A 7,541-nucleotide genomic window follows, 5' to 3' on the forward strand; every position below is an offset into this window, starting at 1 on the left:
TCCTTTTTTTTGTTTGTTTTCTGTTTTCCTTTATTATTTCTTTCTTTCTTTATTTTAGTTGCATTTTAATTTAGTAAAATATACACTTAGTATTTCAACTTAGTCCATAGTCACACAAAAAAAAAGCTAGACCCCAAATAACTTAGTTTGACATTTTATTATTTATAAAAGGTATTTAATTAATTGTTTTTCTACTATTTTATTTATCTCATAGTGTTTAAACATTTTATAAATGTGCGGTTTTCCCATCATAATTATCTATGCAATATTTGGTTCACTCCGAACATTTTAGTTTTAATATTTGAAAACTTTTATCGTTTGCCTGATTTTGAATTTGAATTTGAATCGGTTTCGAACTAACTCGAGATTAGCAACTATAATTGAGGTGACGTGGCATCATTAGCAGAGGTTACTGTAGCTTGATTATCCGGGCGTCATAATTCTCCTCCACTACAAGAAATCTCGTCCCGAGATTTAAGAGGGGAAGTGCGGGGAAGGGATTAGGTTGCAAATTTCTAACGGGTCTTGTTGGTCTTGGTTACTCTTCTCGAGGAGGTCTATCCATTACATTGTTGTCTTCACTTCTCTGCTTCAGGTAATCATGAGGAAGTCGGCATCTTTTCTTCGGGAACTCCATCGTACTTACGAATAGGTAAGGGGAAGGTTGATAACGATAGGATGCTATAAGGGGTAATCATCTAGGGTTATCCCATGAATGAACACATGACTATCTCTCGAGTTGAACGAATGAAACACATCGAGAGCAAAGTAAGATGGTACAATAAGAAGTTTCAAGCGGATAGACAATCGTTCGATGCCTATTACAGGGCGTGAAAGCGGTTCAAAGCAATTGGGAATAAGTATTGCGTCTTATACCAGAATAGATCAACAGGTAGGTGGCCCGTGAATTACATACAAAGTCAAGCACGAGGAATAACTTTGACAACAGGGTGTACAGGAGAGTCAGGTTTCGATCCTGTGGAACTGTGGGTTATGGGGCCACCATGTGGGTTAAAATAGGGATGGGCGTTGACATCTTGAATGGTCATGATAGCAAGGCATGTCAGAGGAAAGTCTGTCAGTTATGTCGGCAACAACATCGATACCAAGGGCGAGGGACGAAGAGAACCATTTTCCTGCTCGTTGAATGAGGCGGGCCAATAGGCAAGGTTCCCGTCCATCGGTGGCTACCGAAATGTCATCAACAACAGTAACAGGGTCTTGCTGACAGAATTGTACACCGAGGTATACACATAAGCAGGAGAATATTACTGCTTAGATCATATAGATCACAAGAAAGGTTAAACCAAATAATGGAAAGGAAAATGTGTTTAAACACATATATCAGGGGTATATCCTCCCCAAGGACAAGCAGAGCATGATATCCTTGGCAGGATATAATAAAAACTCTTTAGGAAGGGGAAAGAAATTTCATGACAATACCCATACAACGGTGTTTGGTTAATTTCAACAACATTTAGCATGGTGCTTCAATTGTTCTTATTGAAAATCGGAGTAGCATAGACATGCTTCGAGATAGCATTGACATGGTCAACAGGTGAAGATCAGACTTTGGAAACAAAAAGGATCCATCAGGAACAACCTATAGACTTACAATTTCCTCATGGAAGAAAGGATAGCCTTGCTGAAAAGGAAACTATAACAATAGGGCCTTCGGCCAGGTGTGCTAGGCATGACAACACCTTACCGGGTCACATAAAGACCATTGTTATAACTCTTGGAAATATGTTCCAACCATCATATCTGACCAGGATTCAGATCTGATTGGTGTTAGGATAACTCAGATTCAGGATGCCTAAGAAGAAAGGTGCAACACAAATTGTCGAGATGTCATTGTAAGGTTCTCAGGGAAATGAACTATGGGAGAGGGTTCCTAGAATAATAGTTCATCATTAAACCAAGGAGGGGATGAGAAGGTGGCTGATGGGCATCAGCGACAATTCATCGAGAATTTCAAACGATGGATTTCCACAATAATGTGAACAAGAAGATGGCATTTATCAGATCAAATGGTATAATGATGCATGCTCGAGGAAAACATACACAATTAAACATTGGTTGAAAGGTGCACCCGAAATATGGGCTGGGTTGCACGACCAACATTGGAATGGTGATTCAATAATCAACAGTCTAAGAATGAACGACCGACCATTAACTTCAAAGAGATAGGGTTGCTAGAAGGAAAGAATCCAAACAACACCGTTCACTTGTTGGAATTAACACAGGGACCAAGAAAGAATGGTGATGGTGAGAAGTATTTCTATGTCAAGAGTTCTCAAGAGGTGGAACAAATCTCAGAACATTCTTGACATAAAGGACGGTAATACTCCAAGGTAAAGAAGAACAATTGCTGGATAGCAAGGAAACCACGGTACAACACAAAATTGTGAACAAGTTTGTGTTGGGGGGGGGGGAAGGCAAGAATGTTGCCGATGATAACTCAAATCATCGAGGGACAAGGATGGTATTTCTCATCATGAATTCAATTGATATCCTAGATGAGCTCAGAATGTTGATGATCACGACACCTTTGTCGCGAGAGTTCATGAAGATGTAATCGATCGGCGACGACATCAATCAAAGTAATGATGAAGTGAAAGGTTATTGGAACCAAGGGTACGACACAACTCGAAACCAAGCTTGTTGTTCAAGGCGAAATGGTATGACGATGAGGATCGACGTAAGGTTAGTTCATCGTCGAAAATTGTGCTCCGAGAAGAAGGACCGGGTAGCACAATTAAAATCATCACGACAATGATATAGCCAAACAGGCTAGGAATGGCGGGATCGGGTACAAACTCGTATTTATAAAAGCTTACTGAAGAGTTGTTGAACCGTAGTGCGGACTCAGTTCAGTTATCGGTGTCTTTGAGTGTATAATAACTCAGAGCCCGCGAAAAATTGGAATCAGTGGGAAGGTAGCACTTGATGAAGAACTCATAAAAAGTTATGCAGTTCCATGATAATCTCGAGATACCAGGGGGGTAATACTCGACGACAGATCAAAATAGAGGTTGGACTGGGGTATTGCTCTGCAGAAGACAAGTGCTTAAACTTGCACGAGAATTGGTATTTAAAGGAGAACATGGTCGGAACCACGATTGAAAAAGGCCAGATCCCAGATATAATATGAACTTATACCAAGGGATTAATTAATTTTAAAAGAAGCTTCGATGAGAAGATCTACATCGTGTCTATGGGCATGAACACAAAGTTCAAGGTCGACTCCCACTTCTTCAATGTATAACCTTCCATTCACTTCTCACGTTCGATGAAGTTGCAGTGTTGAAATTTTATCTGGTGAAGCACCAGAAGAGTATGACTCGTGAAAACTTTCGGGTTCACACGGTTTAGAGAAGGCATATGTTCAACCCATAGGGGCTTCTTAGAAACATATACCACAAGTTTCAAGAGTAAATAACACAAGCCCGAAAGCAGAGCATGGTTGGCCAAGCAGAGGATACAACTTAACAAAGGCATTAAGTATCAGGGAAAGAACTCACAAGGTGATCAAATGTGAAGGACACTGTCGGATAACAATCCAACAAAGGATCTGATACGAGTATCGGTACTCAACTAGAGGAAGAAGAATGCAAGGAGATCAGATTATAGAAACAACTGACTAACTCAACTGCCAAATGCAAAGGAATTATGATTTCCAAATCAAGGGATCAGAAGCAATGTTCTGATTAGGGATGGGTAAGTTGAATAGCCTTAGGGTACAATCAACGACAATTGGATTGGTCGAGAACCAATTCCAGTTAAAAGAATGGAAGCTCAGCCGGAAAGGGAAATTTATAAGGATCAATGATGATTGCGTGTATCCGCAACATATTGAGTCAACAGACTCAAAATGATAATGACAAGGAATGTCATTAAGACTATGAGACTTATGGGATTAACCATAATGCAAGCAAGCAAGAATTTCAAGAGCCAAAGGCTCCAGAGGATTTTCGGAAGATCGAATATTATTTTGAAGACTATTGTGAAACACATGAACAACTGGGGATAAGCGGATACTCGACAAGTGCGAGAATTATCCATAGGGGCATTCAGGTGACAAGGAATTGCAAGACAGTAGGCACAAGATATTCTCGGATCAATAGAGAGAATTTCGGGGTATCTTGTAATAACAAGATCAACTGGGAATAAAAGTAAGAACGTCAAGTGTATGTATTTATCCATAGGGATATTTCGATGGTAGGGAATTGCAAAAGCAACGGACACAAAGTCTCAAAAGAGTTTCGGCGAGTAACTTCGAAATCTTCTGGTGTAGTCGGCGATCACCTGGACTGAAGGGGCTCTCCGGGAGAAAGTATTTTCGAGAACCTAAAGTCAGATTTTAGTAGAAATCGTTTAACCCGAGTAGAAGAGAGTTCAGAGTCCCAGAGTAAAGGTCGAGGAGTAAAAGATCCTACTACCACCCAATGGCGACGTGGGCCCATGGGCCGCACAGCCATGTTAGTAAAAGTTTTGTAAAGTCTAGACTCAACTTCGGCCAAGGAGTTGGAAGGGGGATTCCTACAGGCAGTCGGCTCTGATACCAACTTGTGACGCCCCCGATTTAATCGTACACTAATCATGCACGCAAATGTGTACGATCAAGATCAGGGACTCACGGGAAGATATCACAACACAACTCTACAAATAAAATAAGTCATACAAGCATCATAATACAAGCCAGGGGCCTCGAGGGCTCGAATACAAGTGCTCGATCATAGACGAGTCAGCGGAAGCAACAATATCTGTGTACAGACATAAGTTAAACAGGGTGCCATAAGATGGCTAGCACAAACTGGGATACAGATCGAAAGAGGCGCAGGCCTCCTGCCTGGGATCCTCCTAACTACTCCTGGACGTCGTCAGCGGGCTGCAAGTAGTAGTAGGCACCTCCGGTGTAGTAGGCGTCGTCGCCGACGGTGGCGTCTGGCTCCAGGGCTCCAGCATCTGGTTGCGACAACCAGGTAGAAGGGAAAGGGGAAAAGAGGGAGAAAAGCAACCGTGAGTACTCATCCAAAGTACTCGCAAGCAAGGAGCTACACTACATATGCATGGGTATATGTGTAAGGAGGCCATATCAGTGGACTGAACTGCAGAATGCCAGAATAAGAGGGGGATAGCTAATCCTGTCGAAGACTACGCTTCTGGCAGCCTCCGTCTTGCAGCATGTAGGAGAGAGTAGGTTGAAGTCCTCCAAGTAGCATCTCCAAGTAGCATCTCCAGTAGCATCGCATAGCCTAATCCTACCCGGCGATCCTCTCCTCGTCGCCCTGCGGAAAAGCGATCACCGGGTTATCTGTGGAACTTGGAAGGGTGTGTTTTATTAAGTATCCGGTTCTAGTTGTCATAAGGTCAAGGTACAACTCCAAGTCGTCCTGTTACCGAAGATCACGGCTATTCGAATAGATTAACTTCCCTGCAGGGGTGCACCACATAGCCCAACACGCTCGATCCCATTTGGCCGGACACACTTTCCTGGGTCATGCCCGGCCGCGGAAGATCAACACGTCGCAGCCCCACCTAGGCTCAACAGAGAGGCCAGCACGCCGGTCTAAACCTAAGCGCACAGGGGTCTGGGCCCATCGCCCATAGCACACCTGCACGTTGCGTACGCGGCCGAAAGCAGAACTAGCCCCCTTAATACAAGAGCAGGCTTACGTTCCAATCCGGCGCGCGCCGCTTCGTCGCTGACGTCTGAAGTGCTTCGGCTGATACCACGACGTCGGGATACCCATAACTACTCCCACGTAGATGGTTAGTGCGTATAGGCTCGTAGCCAGACTCAGATCAAATACCAAGATCTCGTTAAGCGTGTTAAGTATCCGCGAATGCCGAACAAGGCCAGGCCCACCTGTCTCCTAGGTGGTCTCAACCTGCCCTGTCGCTCCGCCACAAAGTAACAGTCGGGGGCCGTCGGGAACTCAGGCCCACCTCTACCTGGATGGAGCCACCTGTCCTTTCAGCCCCCTCGTCAGAATCACTTGCGGGTACTCAATGAGCTGACCCGACTTTAGTGACCATCTGTATAGTATGTATGTAAGTATAGTATATACCCGTGATAACCTCCCAAGTGATCACGGCCCGATAGTATAGCAAGGCAGACTGACAAGAATGTAGGGCCAATGATGATAAATTAGCATCCTATACTAAGCATTTAGGATTGCAGGTAAGGTATCAACAAATGTAGCGACAATGTCAGGCTATGCATCAGAATAGGATTAACGAAAGCAGTAACATGCTACACTACTCTAATGCAAGCAGTATAGAGGAGAATAGGCGATATCTGGTGATCAAGGGGGGGCTTGCCTGGTTGCTCTGGCAAGAGAGAGGAGTCGTCAGCTCCGTAGTCGAACTGGTCAACAGCAGCGTCGGTCTCGTAGTCTACCGAAGAGAAGAGGGGGAAGAAATAATGAATACAGAGCAAACAAAGCATCACAAAATATAACAAGGCAATACGCGATGTTCGGTGTGCCCTAACGCGGTAGTAGGTGATACCGGTGAAGGGGGGGAAAACATCCGGAAAAGTATTCCCGGTGTTTCCTGTTTTCGGGCAGAGGAGCCGGAGGGGTAAGTTGCGGGTTCGATAGGTTAGGGGTGTGTGGCGGACGAACGGACCGCGTATCCGGATTCGTCTCGTCGTTCTGAGCAACTTTCATGTATAAAGTATTTTCATCCGAATTACGGATTAAAAGATATGATTTTTTTAAAAATTTAAATCATTTTCTGATTTTAATTATTTATTTAAACCCAACATTATCCAAAACAGTGATTGCTGACGTCATCATGACATCAGCAGTCAACAGAGGTGTTGACTGGTCAAACTGATGTGTGGGTCCAGTGGGACCCACCTGTCATACACTGTTAGGTTGGTTAGGGTTTAGGTTAAACTAATTACTGTTTACCTAAACTAACATGTTAATTAGATTAATTAACTAGGATTAATTAACTTAATTAATTTAGTTAATTAATTAATTAATTAATTAAGTTTATTTTTAGTTATTATTTATTTTCTATTATTCCTTTTTAAAACCCCTTTTTTTGGAAACGTTCTCTGGGCAGTGGCCCACTTGTCATAGGCCCAAGGCCTAATGGGTTCGGGCGCGGGGCGCAGCCCGAGCGGGCGCACGGGCGTTATCGGGTGCGGGCGCCGCGCACCCGCACGGAGGCGACGGAGGGCGTCGGCGGGGTCGTGCCCACGATGCGTCCAGGGGAGGGCGTGTGGGCGTGCGGGGAGGGGAACCACGGTAGCGGCTCGCCGGAGTTGCGTTCCGGTGACCACTTGGTCACCCACGACCATCGAAAGGATGAGCGCGTTGGCGCGCATCGAGTTGGGCTAGTGGTTGGTGCTGGAGGTGGCCGAAAACAAGGCCGGTGACGAGGTTCGGCGGCGGCGGGCGTGCAGCAGCAAGGGCGGCGGGGACCGTCCATGGCCGGGCTCGGTCAGAGGGGGCGTGGGCGTGAGCGCGCGCGGTCGGCCACGGTCGGGCACGGCCAAGCGCGGTCCAGGGCGTGCGGGAGCT

This window comes from Triticum dicoccoides, chromosome 7B (assembly GCF_002162155.2).
Source record: "Triticum dicoccoides isolate Atlit2015 ecotype Zavitan chromosome 7B, WEW_v2.0, whole genome shotgun sequence".
Lineage (NCBI taxonomy): Eukaryota > Viridiplantae > Streptophyta > Magnoliopsida > Poales > Poaceae > Triticum > Triticum dicoccoides.